General features: G+C 39.7%; 1 long non-coding RNA gene across 1 annotated transcript; it reads left to right on the forward strand.

Moving 5' to 3' along the window:
- The first annotated feature begins 3,371 nt into the window (after positions 1 to 3,371).
- LOC139122731 (uncharacterized) lies at positions 3,372 to 10,672 on the forward strand. Its single transcript, XR_011549523.1, has 2 exons — positions 3,372 to 3,742; positions 9,869 to 10,672. It is a non-coding gene; the product is annotated as an uncharacterized lncRNA (long non-coding RNA).
- Positions 10,673 to 18,779: the final 8,107 nt, after the last annotated feature.

The raw sequence follows: 18,779 nt of genomic DNA on the forward strand, positions 1-18,779 counted from the left end.
ATATGAGTGCAGAGAACATACTGTATGTCTGAGTCAATTGAAATAGGTCAGGCCAAAATACATATATAATTGTACTTTAAACAGGTGGCCAACCGTTGACTTGAACACCAGACTTGCTGGGTGAAAACAGGTCATATTGACAAGGTAGAAATTTGTCATATTGATTGTTCCCAGAGCCGGGAAGTCAAGAGTATGTTGCATTAATCACCATAGTTGCACACGGAGCTTGGCACCGCAAATAATACGGCTATTATCTACGTTACTATGATAAAATTCGCCCTCGTTTGAAAGAAGACGGTCACTGACTGACTTTGACCCAAAGAAAGGTCTTGCAAAAAAAAACCGGGTCATCTCGCAGCCCGGTTGCGGTGCTAGGTTCATACGTGGCCACACGATATATATTTCATACTGGTTTGGTCTACAACATCGGAGTACTTTAATCTTGTTTTTAAACATTTGGGGAAAAAATTACATCTTCGATGTCATCGCTGACACGGTTAATTTAAGGGAACTGTGTTCTCTATCCTACCTACTTTCCATTCAGTTTGTCAAAACGATCATCCATTAAATATATTGTAAAATTGACAGTACATGTCTTCTCGCTAATATCCATAGCAGAGTCCGTGTAAAAAATTTCACCCTGTCATTCTGCGGTCATTTCTCACCGAACTGTACAGTAACACTTGGTTTTGAAGACTTTAAACACAGGTGCATGGCAGATTGTGACCGACACGGCCATGTTGTCTTATCTCTTCTATCGATCCGTCGATGTCACCATTTCTGAAATGGATTACAGAAAAGTATGCGTCAGACCATAGGTCGCACATGATTTTGTAGGGGCCAATCGGTAATTGACTTTATTTTACCAGAAGCAATTAAAGTCGTACATAGCAACAACCAAACAGTGAGAAAATTCTTGAATAGTTCTGGTGAAGGCCATTGATTAGGTCAAAACTGAACCAATTAAATACATCGGTGCGCTTTTATAGTCGCCATAAATAATTGTGTCTCAGGAATATTTCAGGTTATTTGGAAGGGGAGGAATTTCAGTAATCGGTTGCACCTTTTTTCTGTTATCGAAATGAGTTGAACAGATTCACATGTTGAAACAATAGTCCGGTATAAATGATAACAAAAATAATAAATAGAATTGACAACTTATTAGCTATCGATGTATGGGGGTGGGGTTTTTTGGCTTTGTGGACAGGAACGAGTTAATTTGTAAATTTTTGCCATAAATATTTTGTTCTTCAGAAGCAACACATGTGCGTATCAGATCACTTCCACGCGTCCTCCCGAAAAAATGTACAATGAAATCTCCGGATTAGAGTTTGTCTTACGTCATAAATTCAGGCCGGCATGGTCAAATAGCTTTCAATTGGTTAATTCGACACATTCCACCTCATCTATGTATCATGGATTCTTTAATTTAATATGTGTATGGATTGTATTTCTGTTCTTTGTTGTCGAGTTCCTGATAATTTGGTGATTTTTGATCTGTTGAGACACAGCTCACAAATTCACCAGAACACGCAGATGGTAGCATTGATTCAAAGATTTGTATAAATAATGCAAAATACTCCATTTTCTTTCAAACACTAACGACACAGTATCAGCTTGACCCACTCTCTCGGAAATCATCGCCCAGTGGCGCTATGCCATGACGGGGCCGTTCTTTACGAATTGCTATAGATTTATTTGCATTTAAACCGACTATATCATTTTTAATTATCAAAGGGGCGGGACCATTTCTGGTGATTATGTATGCGCTCGACTCCTTGAATCCATGAAATTAGCCACTCTGAGAAAATACACAGGTAAACAAACAGTGCATTTTACGACAAACAGCTCTTTTGAATTCAATATCGCAGCAAAATCAACGGTCAATCATCAGCAACTTGGGTGACTGTTGTTGATAAATTGGAGAAAGATTCTTGAACCCTTTCGAGAGAAAAAGAAACCTTAAAACACTTCGAGATTCGTTTCAGCCCTTCAAGTTCCTTGCTCAGTGCTAGGCACAGACCGCCCTATCTTCCTGCGACCATAGTCTTTTTACTCGAAGACTTTGCATGACCCATAAAGTATACAACAACAAAAATCTGATTAAAATTTATCATGGACTGTCGAATTTACTAATCGTTTCATACACCAGTCATTGAGCTAAAGACAATGTCTTAAAACCCATGCTATAATTTCTGTCTTTAAGATCATGCCATGAAATAGTATAGCTCCTTGAATACGCGAAAGTATCCGCAAAGAAAATGATTTTGTTACTCAGTGTGTAATCTTGCTTGGTATATATTAATGGGGAAACATGATGAAAACATGACTTACAACATAAAATATACCGGTTGAAATTATATTCAAAATGGATTTATCTCATGATATGCTTTGAGAAGCAAATCTGTATGGGGTCGATATCTCAGAAATTTTTGAGATTATCATTAACCGGATATAACATCCTCCCTTTTACTGAAAATTTACCCATGATTGTTTTAATTTATCACATAATTTCATTATCTTTAAAATCCGAGACTGGATACAGCATTCTTTGGTGACATTCCGAGTAAATTGTAACGTGAATATTTCAATTGGAACACACGCTTGCTTCTGATATGACCGATTTTTCCCACTGCTGTGTACATATCTCATTGTTGAAATGCAAAATTCTGTAACATAGATAATCACCACTTGAGTCAACCTTGAAACGGAAACTTTAAACGGATTAATGCAGGATTCTGTAGAATGTGTCGTAATCTTCACAAAAATGTCCCCGCTCAAACAATATGCCTGCAGACGGACTCGTTGGTACCTGCAACTGTAGCAAGTCTGAACACACTATATCTGCCTCGTGAAGTGTGCCTGTAACCTGAAGGGTATGGTCAATGGACCTTAGGTGTACTCTACTGTCTGCACTGTCCAAACACAACAAAGTTGTGTGAGTGGTGTGTAACCTTGCGAGGTTACAGTTTGGTACTTGGTTCTATCAAGGCCTCTCGTTTCCTGAATCTCAACACCGACTACAAACACGCAGTAAAAAAGTACACCAGTTGATGTGGTTAACTCGCATATTCCTCCTTTTGCTAACAGCACCCTGTCTCTGTTGAGGAAACGCCATGCCATGTCGTTTCGGTTGAAGTGGTGAATTTACTCTTGTGTAAGCTTACAACTGTTCTGTTGCCACCAACGATAAGCCTGGAATCACCCAATGAATGCAGTCCCCACACACGGTGACAGTGCAGTAACCTACGCGCAACCGACCTTTTCACTATCAGTGTTTGATTTATTAAAGTGAATCGTTTGTTTCGTGATTGTACCTTGAATGTTAAAAGGAAACTGGGGTTGAAAGCTTTCAGTCATACAAGCCAGTTATTGGCTCCCGGCATGCATCGCTAGCACGCGGCGAGGGGTATCTGATAAGTTTTACAGTTCTGTGTTCCCGATACCATACCATGTACGTAGTGCCCAATGCCATCCCAGAACCAAAGGCTCGTGTATGGATCCAACCACAGACTAAACAACAACAGTGACCAGATCACAATGTTTTAAGTTCAGTTTCAACAGCTACCGATGTAATATGGCTACCACCTCAACGTAACGAGCAGTTCATCTTCAGGCGAAAGGTGACTGCTGCCGAGCGTGTGCCACCCCAATCCTGTTCAAAGGGCACCCTTACAATGTGATGTAAGGTTGACTGATCTAACCCAACGCCCATGTACCAGATGGTTATACATGTCTTCAGGTATGTATGGGACGGTAAACAAATCGGTTGCCAGGCGGATGATTTTTGGTTAGAATTCTGAACTCAGCACTATCAAACTCAGCGTACAGTGGGTCAGTGTAAGTCCCGGATATTGCCCATGCGTCTCACAAATAGTGATATAAGTATGTTGAGTCAGAAGGAGCCATGGAAACACAGACACAATCTCTGTGTCTAATTTGTTGGTCTAAAAGCCCCTTTAAAAGGAGGGTTAAAGAATGTGAATTTTGGTTTAGGTGTGATCATCATTTTCGATTGAAATTGAACTTTTATGTTTAAAGCGCTGACAGATAAATATGAGACAACAAATGCACTCACTTCTAGCTATCCTGTTGACAAAAGTTGGATTGCGTCAAAGGTAAATTCAGCAAATGAGCTCAAAGATCGTCCGTTTTTTTCTTTACATCGCTCATTTGGGATAAGCCTGCAAAGCTAACTAACAATTGCCATGGAAACAGGTCAAACAACTTCACATAGTTGTTCTAACAACCAGCAATTGTCCTTAACACAATGGCTTTGATTGTACTGCTCATATACGATGACAAAAAACCCACCCTGGTCAGTACACAAATGGAGGATTCAACGTTTAACAATATCTGTGTCATTTGTATTATCATCTGAAGGACTGTTATTTATCTGTTACTGTTACCAATTATTTATTTATTTATGTCTACGGATGACGTAAAGTTGATCTGACGTTTCTGATGGAGTATTTTTATGTGTATGTTTCTGTACCAAGGTTTTCTCATACTCCCTCTTGGTGTTGGTGTTTTAATATGTATTGTTACAAAACTTGATGGCATCGAGGAATATGAAATCTTTGGTTTGTTAGGGGATGACATGTTGAATTTATCCAGCCTTTAAACAATTACCTGTGAAAGACATTCCTTCTACTTGAAATTTCTAACAGAATCAACCAACCTGTGAAATGGTTATAAATGGGTGGAGAGATATGCAACTACTAATTGTAGAGGTCTTCAGTCATATTTATTAGCAAAGGGCAAAATAATTTAAAATGCTGTTTTGCTACAGGAAATTCAACCTCGATCAATTCCTCATTTGATGTTTTTCACAGCTTCTTGTAGAGCAATATGATAAAGCAGCCAAAAAAGTTTGGTACCTACATAAAAAACCTCTTGTACACAGGATGAAATAATCTGTTAACCCGAGTGTCTCACAGTTCAATTTTCAAACAAATAGTCAAGACATCCTCAATTTATGTTAAGTTTTCAGAAAGACCCAAGATGCTGTTCGTGGATCATGGGAAGATTTTCTATGCAATTTACAAAAGTATGAGTATATATCCTTGTAAAGTTGATTTTAATGCAGCAATGGACATGGAGTCAGAGACAGTAAATTTGCAATTTCTGACACTGATTCGCTGTTGTTGTTGTTGTTGTTGTTGTTATCACCAATATAGCGAAGGATAAGTGATCATGCATCTCAACTTAATTGGTTCATGCCATCAAATTCTGGAGCCCCTGATCTATGGACATGCCAAGTTGTCCAAAACTGCCGACTTTAAATATGAATCACTGTAAACAATGATATTCATAGATGTCAAAGGTTAAATATAATGGCCGGTAACAGTAAATTTTGATTTAATTTTTTTCACTGGTTTTGTTTCACTTCACTGTATTCAACTTCACTTTATTGTTCTGTTGTCAAATCATTAAGAAATACACAGTGTTGAGCTCATCAACTCAGCCTGTACATGTGTAGACTGCATTGATATTGTTGACAAGTGAACTCTGGTCTGGACTATACACGAATGTACACCATGTAAACGATTTTACAAGTATATGTGTTGACAAGCTACATAGTGAGTGTTTCAACGTGATTTATAGAGCAGAACAAGAATTTGCAATCGACGTAAAAACAAAATTGTGAATAAATCATACCTACTTGCCCTTTGAGAGCATAATTGCCTAACCAATGACAGAAACACATGTTTATAAAGTCAAAATGACGGAAGGTTTTGCATTTCATATGTCCTTATAATACCACTTCTTTAAAAAAATGTAATGATGAACTCAGACAATTCACAATACTACATTGAGCATGCGCAAAACATCCAACCTTCTAATGAGCTATACATACAGTGGTAGCCATATATCTCAGGTTTCAATCAAAATATGGCATGTACACAACCAAATCTGTCCTTCCATACTTTAAATCAAACACAGCAAGAAATGTATACGCCACAAGTCACAGACAGTTATCTGATGTGGTCGGATCACATAATGAAGCAATGCTGCTGGATGCAGGAGTGGTTGTTCCCGTATGCACCTCATTGTAGAAACACCTATAAAACACAACAGTCCATCTTCATACAATGAAACCCACGTCACCAAACAGTCGAATAAGCCCATCCAGAGCAAACAGACATTGTGTATACGGCAGATGTAGAATAATCATGGTGCTCGGGGCGACGGAAATAGAATTTATTTTCGGTGATCATACTTCAAGTGTACCAAACTCAGTACCAATGGTTGGACACTGCCTGTCCAAGAACATAGTAACACATCGTAGTTTATCAGTCTTGTCTAGGCTAGAGGGTTGCCGGTTGTAAAGTGTGATTTAACCAGCAAGCCCATCGTTGATGTTTGTCTTTCACACAGACAACCACTGCTTTCTACCACTAAGGCTTAAACGGTTCAATGACAACAGGTATTAGAGACGCCATCTTTCAAATTTTATACAGCCGATGAAACACATTCCCTTCCTTGCTTCAAGAGTTCAGAGTTCAGAGTTCAACAGAAGTAAATTCCTCTCATCCAGAACAGGGAAAATTTTAAGTTTAAATTGCCACATATGTTAGTGGACAGGATAATCAATATAAATATTGATAGTAAACTACTTCATTCCTCCACAGTTGCCCTGACAAATAGTCGTCCAAGGCAACTGTGAAGAGGGAGACAACATTGCATGATTTTTGTGTGAAAGTTGCTGGTTACCCAGAGATATCCAGTTAGCTAGGTTGTTAATAAAAATGTGCAGTTTTGAAATCAAAATTAAAAAGCTTAGGTAGGTGCGAAGCCAAGGACAATGGCGAAAACGTATGGACTTTGGACGAACTACTAACTACCAGGATAATCTAACAAATTAAAAAGTTATAGGTCATATGAAAGGTGTGTATAATATCTTAGACATTTAGTTGTAAATCTTTTTAATACATCAGTTCACAAAAGGCAGTTCGATGATCTTTTGATGTTGAGTAGATGTGAAGAAAACCAAAGGTGTATAAGAAACTCGTGGTGTTCCACATCTATTTGTTTCACAACGGTTACACACGGTGGGGTCACTTGATGTGTGAACCCCATTTTAACGTTCCATTGCTACATATACAACTTATAATATCATTGGTCTATTTCTGAAATACCGTTTCTATTATACTCCATAAATCATAGTTGAACGTGCGGTGTTCAGCTTGTCATAAAAACATGTGTCTGTGTCACATTCGACGTTGTGGTTTATGACTAAAGTGTGGGTCCGGGCCACAATACATTTTGTCAACAAGCACATCAGATGTATTAACACTGCGTTGTGTGGTCAGGACTTGTACTTTTGCGTTGCAACAGAATTTAGCTATGAAATGTATTTATTTTACACAACAAAATAATAAAAATACAGCCAAAATTACTGCTTTAAAAATTAGGGGGTTTTTTTGATCGGACGTAGCGTGAACTTAAGTCTACATAGTTTGGTAAAGCTGTTGTAAATATCTGGGACACGTGACGTCAAATTTAAGGCATCCTTAAAAAAACCTATTTGTTTAGAAACTTGTTTTTTCATATGTTGGACAGTCAGAAGTGTGTTTTATTTGCACTATGCATGTTTGGTTAACCACAGAAACACATAAAAACACCATGTTGTATTTGACACATCTTGACACTTTTATGGACAGCTTGATTTACAAAGCTCTTCTTCCAGATGCTTTTCATCATATCAGGAGATGGGGAAGGGGGCAGCTTTTTGTTTACAGTTTTTCTGTTGGTTTTAAAATTGAGGGTTGATAACGGTGCAGCACTATGGCAATGTTAACAATGCTAACACGCTTATCATTACGCTATCATTGGTGAGAATCTATGAGCTGTCTGTTCAGAAGATGTCAAGAGGTCATCCTGGTGTATTGTTGTAAACGATATCCAGTTAGTCGCTTTTGGCGATCCAGCCTGTTAATACTTAATATTGTAGATTTACATGAGGATATTATGGAATGCTGGTGAACCTGTATCAAGACTGGTATGATATGTATGGTGACTGTTTTTAACTCACTTAGAGACTAAAATACTGGTTACAATGTTTATGCTAAATGCCTACAAATCACCCATGTATGCATGCATGTATGTATGTAGTTAGCTAGGTATATATATATATATATATATATATATATATATATATATATATATATATATATATATATATATATATATATACACATATACATATTATATATGTGTGTGTGTATTAGAGGGATAAGGACAGACAAACAAATATACAGACAGATAGGGGTATATAGAGGGGGCAGACAGATAGATACAGAAAGAGACACGAGTCAAGAGTAGACACTCAAATTGACACACTTCAACACCTTGTTGTACATGTCTTGGAGTATCTGATGTTTATTTATGGTGCAATATTGCACGCCGAATCTACTGCTTCTTCTTCTTGATCATGAGTTAGTTATTCATTTGACTTTGACGTGATTGCGGATTATTCTGCCATACAAACTGGAGGAAATGCGATAATGCAGTTGAGATAATATTGAAATGTGTGAGTGGTGTAATATGTGTGTCTGTACAAAACTGTGTTATTATATGTTGTATATATAGCTATATATACATAGTTATCAACTGTATGAGAGAGAGAGAGAGAGAGAGAGAGAGAGAGAGAGAGAGAGAGAGAGAGAGAGAGAGAGAGAGAGAGAGAGAGAGAGAGAGAGAGAGAGAGAGAGAGATTTGGTGACTGAAAATTAGTTGCTAACCGTGTATGTAGCTAGCCATAATTAAGATGACCCCTTGCCTGGTATACATGACCTGTACACTTAGCAAATTTTGGTCCACTGTGATCACGGTGAAGGAGCCATGATAACAACTGTAAAGTTTGGTAATTTTGAGTAAGTTTGTTTGTAATCGTCAACAGCGTCTTGTTACACTGCCAAGGCCATGTTGAAATGTTTAATAAGTTTGTATTTTCCTGACTGCTGACGTCATTTTAACACAAAATACTAAGAGCATGCACAACATTCTTAAACTTTGAAGTCACAATAAACACGTCCTGTGTTATTTAATGTCAGCGTTGCCAATACCACAGAGTCCGTGATCAAATTTATCGGGACCTAAAGACAAGGAAACAATAAATGCCAAAAACAACCTGAAATAGCTGCCGTGGATGTGAAGGTCGCTGTCTCCGGGTCATAGTTCAACCTATTTTGCGTATGGCCGTTTTTCAGGTTTTTAAAGCAAAAGTCAAGCTGTTTTCATTATATTTGTCCCAACTGAGTAAATTTTTGTGGAACTCATGAAATAAAGACGAAATATTTAAAAAGGAATGATACTATCTCTTGTAGTTGACTAGCAACAATGCTGTCAAAGGGCAAGTTAGGTCGACGCCCTGGTACGTCTGCCTCGAGTAGATCCAAATGGCACGCCGACATTGTGTGTGTGTGTGTACCAGACGTTTTTTGAAAAATGACAGAGCTCGAGGTAGAGGTCAGATAGCATTGAATAACCGAGGAGAATAGCAAAATGTCCGGATTTTCTCACGTGACCGCTTCTCATGAAATAATCACCAAAAGTGACACAACTTTGGAATTGGGGCAGAGTTTCCCAATATTCCATCCATTTTTTACTGTGCTGCTCTCTTTTGTAGTACTGTATATCATATACATGGTTTGACCATTGTTTCTACAAATATGATATGTTTGCTTGTCCTAGATTTGTGTTTGTATTGGGTCATGAACTAGATCTCAAGAGAGAGGTCGAAGCCGGGGGTCGAAGTCCCATCTCACAGTTATTCCACCATGTACACCAATAAATGTATACTTGTAATCTAAAGCTGTCGATTATTAACAGACACAATAATTCCGCATTTCTCTTTTTTCAGGTTTAACATCAAATTTGGGGTTGGTCCACCGGAATGCGGACGTTGGGAATGCTGACCTATTTAACTGTAACTGTTTCCTCGCATTACGATGTAACAACAACTCCTTGCTTCCTGCTCACCCGCTTATCAGCTGGGCAGTTTTCACACCACTGGTTCCTAATGAACTAAAGGCGACATGAAAGACACTGCCGCTATATCTGTCACAAACGGGCCGTGCAGTATATGGACCGACACCCGGCCACATAGTTCTCAGTCCTAGCTAGTAGTGTGTGCCAAATACAGAGCGATGCTGGTAACGAGATTGAGTGAAAACATTCACAAATATTATCTTCGGTAACTCTTTGGTGTCAAAGTTGGCACGACAACGTCTCTGCCTCTACAAAAAGGTCTATAGGTTATCGTAGGATTATATAGGATATCATAACAAAGCAAACCTTTAAGACAGTGTCTTTTTTATGATTGGGTGCATTTACCGAGCGTCAGCACGATTTGTGTCTCGCTAGATAAATGCACTCCATGGCGATGTTCAATGCGGGACAAGAGCCATCTACCACTCCCACGTCAGTTCTACTTATTTGACAAAAACTTTGTCGCTACGCGCTACCGGACGTCCACTCTGCATGTCTGTAAAGAACTTTCGCGGTGCATCGAAAATCCTTTGTTTCCATGGTGATATGTGCAAATCCATGTAAATACAGACATACGTTCGCTGTTTAAATGATTTAGCCTGACGATTGACGGCATCATGCCTTGTTCTAGTCCATTACATTCTAACCAATAAAATATGATGTGAAAGGAACAATATGTATTCTCTCTGAAGAATCTTTTACTAGTGACGTAGCGCGGGGCCCGGAAGACGAATTTGAAGTATCGAGTGAGACCCTCCGGACATTGCCTCTGTACTACTAGGTAGAGTACAGTCTGTCTACTGTAGCTATTGTGGTAGAGGTTAATAAATATTCCTTATCTCCGATGCATGACAATCAAGGATGTTTATCTCAGTGTCACACCGACACAGCAACAAGTTGTTATCCTTGGGAAGTGGTGTCTTTGCTTCCTCTATTACGAATCAAACATGAAGCTTTTCTCGATCAGTTTATTTAATACCTAATCTTTGGTGAAATATGTAATCACCACCATTAAGACATACCTATAATGTTTTAAAAGGACACGATTACTTGCTTGTCCACGGTAGGGTTGATCCGCAAGGTGAAGGGACCAGACACACTCCCTATTATATATTAATTTAAATCCACATAACCTGTCTTGAAGGACGTTGGCAGTTCTGACCTTGCGTGTAGCCTTGTGAAAAGTACATCAAACCTTTATTGGTCTACATGTCCAGCGTGGTTGTATCACTCGGTTGTCACAGCGTTGTGACCGGTGTAAAAGCGTTCCCCCTGAACCGCACTCCAACCAACACAAACAGGAACGCGAGACACAAGATTTTGGTGTCAGCTCCTTACCGTGGGGCCGCCAGGATGGCATAACCAGTTCGGAGCTATTTTGAAAAAAAAATCCAGGTATGGTTCGTATTGGCTTGATCAATTGTACAGTATTGTGTCTGGACTAATGACCCAGTTACGGTGACGAACACCAGCTTACAAGTTCTTCCGAGGTTACAACAGATCCCAGCGACTATTACACGGTACCAAAAGTAAAGTGTTCATCGCTTGGATGTATCACCACAAGCTCAGATGGCAACCACATAGTTGTGCCATGTGGGTGGGAAAACTAAGACCACAGCGCCATCGCTTCGAAAAGGGGCAGTCCCGCTATAGAAATAGCAGTGTAATACATACAAATTTTATCTCGCCAATGAGTTTGGTTTTTATCGAACACACAAACAAATTGGCTAAATATATGCAAAAGATCATACATTTCATTCAGATATCGTAGTGCAGGTGTCAAGTATCTGCGCTGTGTTCACCTTTTGATGGTTGGTGAAGTGCCCGGATGTTTCTACAGCACCTTTTAAAAGTCCATACCAGTCCTTGACTAGACTGTGACTGAACACAGTTAGTGCAGATTCGGCTGCCTTTATCTAATTTCATTAGATAACCCAGAAACATCACTCAGCATTTTTGTATCAGTTTGGTCTGTCGAGTAACAATTATCGAAAATTGGTTTTATTTTATATCCTCGGCATGTTCATGGCCGACATGCTGTCATCGTTCCCCGGTTGTGCTCTCCATGGAGGGATAGCTGCATAACGATAAAGCTTGACCACTATTGGGGACCTGCACTACACTGGGCCGACCGTGTTTGTCAATTCACAATGCTTCATCTACTTTAGAACGTATGGACTTATTCATGCAGATACACTTTCTCCAGAATTTCAATCATTAATAGTTGTCAGATACACTATTTTTCACACAATAGTTGGTGACGTTACAGTATATGTGTGTGACGGCAGGGTGAAGCGGATAGGTCTTCTCAACTTCCACGCTGGCAACGTAGTACACAGTCTTTTCAACAACATTCAGTTCCCCTTTTACAAAACATATATATGGATAAATGTTTTCCTTTTTCAGTTTACCACTTACCTTAACTATCATAATTCAGAAAATGAGTTGGACAGAACGATGCCTTGAGACTATAAAGTACAAGCTTATCATGTTTTGCAGACGTCACTACACATCAAAGTGCATGCACACACATCAACACTAATGAAAACCGCATAACGCTCACGTAACGGGTTATAAATGGTAGTGCTGAAATGGTTTCTTTCATGGACTATCAAATTCACGGTAAACGTCGAGTTACGGAAATCTTAATGTACGTTTAATCGATGCCATACTGACGGTGCAAACATTTGTCCTGTGGCCACGCTACAAGACAAGATACAACGATATTTATATAACGAACGGTGGCAAGAGGGATTTGAGAAATGTAATTGAACTCTATTGGTTTCAAGACCCCGTTCCTGATAATATCATCATTCAAATGGAAATTAGTAAAAGTTGATCACGATGTCTCGTCGCTCTGTATCAATTTAGCTAGGTCGATCAGACGTTTGAACGATTTTAGCCCCTTGCTTGTACCCGCCACTGCTTCGAATACTCGATGCGTGAAGCTAAACATATGTCATACCTGCAACGAAAAATTGGCAATTCTATGGTAATTACAACATACAGTTGCATGGCTGTGTTCGGGACCAAAATCGCCAAAGTTACTGCCGGTGTGGTGTTGCTATCGGTGCTATTTCCCTCTGTATGCGCGCTGAAACAAGTTGAAGTTTGCTTTGTCCAACAAAGTCGTTCGAATTCAGACAGGCATCTTGTACGTGTACGTGGCGGGTCATAAACAACCGCACGGTGCATCGCGCCACTAACTGGTATGTGAGATGGCATGAATATTTCTAGAGTTCTCAGTGACTTCTACAGAAGTACACACCTTTCTCGAGAAAGGCACGTTACCTGGGCGGATTTTCGCGAAACTGTTGTACATGCGTGCAGCTCATACAGATCAACTTTATGCACATTGTTTCAACTCTTCCCTATTCCGAGTAAAAATAGAGACTTTTTATTTATTGTTTTTTCCAAAACAAACTTGTGTGTCAAGGGTGTATTTGATCAAAATACGAATTTCTCAAGAAAAATATGAAATCCTTGCCAAGGTATGGTTCCCAGAAAATGTGTGCCCTGCATTTCCAAAAACACCTGTTCACGTAACTCCTATACTGAGAATTATCAAAGTTACACTTCTAGGACTTTTAGCAGTTCTTGGTACCTGAGGTCAAACAACACATAAGCTTACCCCTGCCAGCTGCCAGATTCAGATGCTAGTATACCTGTGTAGCTAGGTAGGGCACGGGCGCGGACCTTGAATACGCGGAATCGTGTCAAAGTTCGCTCATGCCCTTATTTGGAGTTAACGTTCGTAGAATAATGAACATTTCTCGGAAACCGGCATTCAGCGAATACCTCGAATGCGGCTCACAACAATATAGTACAAATATCGAGTGTATGAGGTTAAAGTTCAGGCGGATAAGCCACGACTTCATTGTTCTGTTTGCTCAGTAGGGAAGGAGGCGATGGATTAGGACTAGGTCATATATTATCGTTTCCCCATCATGAACGCACGTACGTACACGCCCACAAGTGTTGTGCGTGTCCAGTGCAGTGCGTGTCACACTTTGTAGAGGCGATAGAGGGCGCTGTGAAGTGGAAATAGGCCAAGTCGCATCGCATAGTCGGGTCACTTGTTCACTACATTTTTGTTGATATTTAATGCAACCTTTACATTTACGCATTGGATATGGTTTTTCAGTACTGTAAGATTTGCAAGGTCGATAGAAACTCACTTTTCGGAATTTTAATCCAACTTAAAATGACACTTACAGCAGATGTGAACCGGGACCAATGGTTTTTCTGTTTTAGTCAATTCAATCAAAGCATGAACAAACACGGTGCAGCAAAACCATTATGAAATTACAAGAATACATTCATGTTTCATGCCAACAGTTATATTGGTACTCGAGGGTATGCATATACTATTTGGAGAAGTGGGTGAGGGATATGTAAAATAAATCAATAGAAGGAAGGGGAGGGGTAATTACTCTCGCTAGGCAAGGCACGAGGTACACTGAAACTTGAGCTGGACTATTTTGGGGAAGATGTATTTCAATTGAGACCAAGATATAAGGTTGACACGGACTTTAATTATAACGGTGAGACACCTGGAAGTCTCCCACTACGGTGCAAACTGAAAAATAAACTAAACTAATCTACTAAGTACGGGAGCGTTCCTTGATCTTCACGCCAGCCTGGTGCCTCTCGGAATCCCTTATTGCCTGAATTTTCTCCTATTTATCCTGTTTTAGTGAATGTTTCAGTAAGGAGATGGGAAATAATTTAAATTACGATCATTGGCTTATGGTCGTGGGAACGCGTCATATCGGGGCGTCAGTCCCTCATGCTGGTATGCATCTTGGCCGGTTAGGTGTCAATATGATGTTAAGTAAGGGAAATGTGTGAATTTGAAGAATTTTCCCGCGTCTTATGGCGCGGGTATGTCGAAATGTAGGAGTAATACAGAGAATGGAATCATACCGGCATGAGAGGAATGATCGATATATGACATCGTTCTGTCTCACTAAGAAGGCTGTCCTCAGCCTTCAGGTACCTCACGGTGTCCAAAAAACTGTTACAATAAGTGAAAAAATTAAAAGTACAAGACAATGTGAAGTCTTCGCCCCGCTTCTCTTCGTTGTTTTTGTTTGTTGTTTTTTTTTCCGGATGACTGAGGTTTTAGTCCTCCATGGATGATGCAATCAGGGACGGGAAATCGTTGATATCAGGGCAGTAAATGCAAAAAGTTACAAAGAATACATGTCAGAAATAATATTACAGCGCTCAATTATGTGGTACAGTAAAAGAGAAAGAATGCTTGAAAGAAAAAAATGAATGTTGAATGCAAATGGGCGAAAACAAATTGTGTATATTACAAAGAAATTTCTTCTGTTGAGTGTTCCTCTTGGTGAGGCAATTTGGTATTTAAAAAAAGTCATGAAAAAAAGGAAAGTTGCCAATAAGGAGTCGACAGAAATGTTTCTGTCTTAATAGATTTTGGCAACGTTTGTTGCCGCCGAAGGTATGGCTACAAGATGTGGTAGTTCTAGTTTGGTGTTGTCATGGAAATTCAGTACTGATCAAACGGGGTCTTTCCAGCACATTGTCAAAGATGAACGAAGAAGCCTAGTGATAACTTTATCGGAAAAATTGGCTTCCTGGCATCAGATTTTATGTGTGCTGGGACGATCCCAGTTCACATTACCCAGTGTCATTGATTCGGATGCGGACGCAATTTCTAAAAAACCGTCAGAATAAGTCTGAAATCTTGAGTCGATAACCTGGCACGATGTAGTAGTAAATTCGTGAACTTAGAAGTTTGTATAAATATCAAAGCTATAAAAAGGGAGATAATACAAATGCCGATATTGTAGTGAGTATAATTATTCGAAGCTAAGGATGTAAATGAGGTGACAGGCGTCACTTCTGTTGTATCAGGAAGACAAAGTACAGGAGATGCTTTCGCCATATCGTGTGAATCAGCCGTTCCGATCATCAACAGCAAGTGCTGAATTTTACTGTTCAAGCGTCGAAATTTAATGTAGGAATAGACAAAGACGATAACAGTAACTATAATACAAGTTGCGGAGGGAGAGAACAATTGTGCAACAAGCGACAATGGAGATTTTAGGGTATCAAAATGCGTACGGCTCATGTAAGCCAACTGGTCAGCCAATGACGCGAATAATTTGGAATGTTTTGAGTGTGCCTTTGCGATTTTGTTAGATTCAGGCGGAGGGAGTTTTCGATAGCCAAGTATTACTCCCAGTCGTGTTGGAAGAAGTCCATTCTGGGTAGTTCTACTGTCCATGGCGTTTTGTAACTCGTGGCACCAGAGATATTGGCGATATCATGATGGTGGTATATTGCGCTGAGAAAGGGCAGGTTAGCAATATGATGAACCAAGAAAGTCTCATTGCCTTTACAGTGAGACAAACTTGGACATAATTGTAGGCTCTTTGAGTGTAAGCTGCAAGCGCAAGGTATATCTATGAGACAGAGTTCACAATCTGAAACTATTCTGTTGGGAACACCTGGACATTCTACCGACCAAGATATATTATGACCTCGAAGGAAGACTTGATCATTATCGAGAAAATAGGCGAGTGGTGACGGTTGCATCGATAGGAGTTGTTTCTTGTTTCACTCGGCAGAAATGAGCTCACCGTCGTATCTAATAATGGCGTGGGCACACGGCTTATAAATGTGTGAATAAACTGCAAGCGGGTGCTCACAATACAATATTTCTTCCCCTCTACAATGGGACAAATCGATGTTACTGAGCTCAATGAAAGAATCACCTGTTTCTTTGTTTAGTGAATAATAACTGAATCTGAATCCGCTCCGAATTATGCAATGGCAATTCAGTGAGTCCTGCGAGCATTTTTGTAAGCGATTCGGTTTTGGAGACTCTAGTAGCAGTGGGATTTAGGAAGGAATTTACTGCGTCCAATTTCTGTCGAAACAGTCGTGTGAGTAGAATTAAGTTGCAGCCAAGAATTTTGGATGCGTTGGTTCGAGATTTGTGAATAGGATGTCAGCGTCATGGCCAAGTCTGTCAGTCGGTCAGCTAGAAGGAAACTGTTCTGTTTAACAGTCTCAATATGTTTGGCAAGAACCTTCATTTGTTTGTCAGTCGATATTCTAAAAAGTATGTTGGCAATAACACCAACAAAGTCAAACAAACCTCGAGCTTGGCGTCCGGAAAAAGATGTATCTTGGTCGGACCTTCCCAAAAGAAGGAGTTCTCTAGACATGGATTTTACCTGAGTCAGAATTTCTTGAGCTCGTTCGTGGAAGGTGTAGACAATGGAAGCATATTCTTTGCAGAAAGATTGAAATGCAGGCTTGCATGGAGATATTACAGATAAATATATCTTTTATATCACTTCAGAGTTTGCAGTTGTGGGAGTGAGTTTCAGTTTTTGAGTCTCGTTGGTCATTTATGAAAGTATCTTCTGCTCTTCTATTTACTTCTCTCACGGTTTTTCGATCGAGAACAGTGAGGCTGCGTTATTGCTAACATGCAGCCTGTGTATGTTTTGTCATGACGAGGGAACAAACAGAGCTGGTGCTATAACGCTCAAAAAGAAGTGTCTATAGTAGTTAGGGCAAAGAAAGTCGCTCGTTAAGGAGACACGCACATATAGTCATGGATTCAGATCCAATAATCAACTCTAGATTGAATATAGTTTGTCGTAAAATATTTGTTGTTTCAAGAAGTTTCTCGCGGTCACAGGATAAGTGCGACCTCGGACATAGGCTGCAGTCCCTGGCTCGCCATGTTTGTCTCACACAATCACCCTATCATTAAAGAGGAAAGTCCCCTACAAAAGGGGGATTATGGTAAGACTATGCAGATGTGAAAAAGCCACGCTATGGGTAAGACGCACTCGATTTGCTCCGAGATTTCCAGAAATTCGACGTGTGAACGGCGTTAATTTCCGTCCAATCTCATACATGACACCTGTGAATGTATAGCGACTGCCTTTATGTCGAAAAAACGTTGAAAAACACTGTTATTTAATACAGAGAACGCATATTTTCACAAAGCGTGGGTCCAGAATGTCCATTTGACCTCTGTTCTAAATGTTAATGTATGCTGCCAATCATGATTACTCAAATTCAAATTGCGGCCTGGGCGATCTTGATCCCTGCCGAGCACAACTAACAAAGCGTACTGACTTATCACTAAAATCACCGTTATGTACCTAAACATACGCATACACAGCCACATACAACGTACACGATAAGACACATGTAATGAACACGCAAGAAACGGCATTTTCTTTTTGGAGTGATTGGTGGTCTTGAAAAAACGTTTTGTATGTGTTCCTGTAAAAAGTTATGAACATTGAGAGTCTTCACACGTCGTTTTGAAGGCAATCACAATTTCATTTTTTCCTTCAGGCATCGAAACTGAATCTTTTGACTCACATTTTGAGGAAGTACCTTTGGCATTGTGACAAGTTTGGTCATGTTTATATCAGTTGATTCAATTCAGTTGAGCTGAGTGGAATTGAAATTTCAGTGTCGATTACATCGTTGCCACTATTGCGTTGTAGATCGATCATCCATACTCGAGTACTCATGGACGACGACCACGGCCGGCGGCCCTGCACAGCTGTCCTGGGGGACTCATCAGCGTCATTTACTTTCTTTACCAATGTATTTCAAAATATTTGGCTGACCATTGTCACAGATACTAGTAGTTTCCTTTTGTTGATGATTCTGGCTTACATATCGGAACAGCAAGCAGCGTATGTATAGTATTCAAATATGCAGGCTCATCTTTGGAACTACGGCAACTTTTCCACAACGTCTCAGTCACATGTCAT

The sequence above is a fragment of the Ptychodera flava genome, chromosome 22 (genome assembly GCF_041260155.1).
Source record: "Ptychodera flava strain L36383 chromosome 22, AS_Pfla_20210202, whole genome shotgun sequence".
NCBI lineage: Eukaryota > Metazoa > Hemichordata > Enteropneusta > Ptychoderidae > Ptychodera > Ptychodera flava.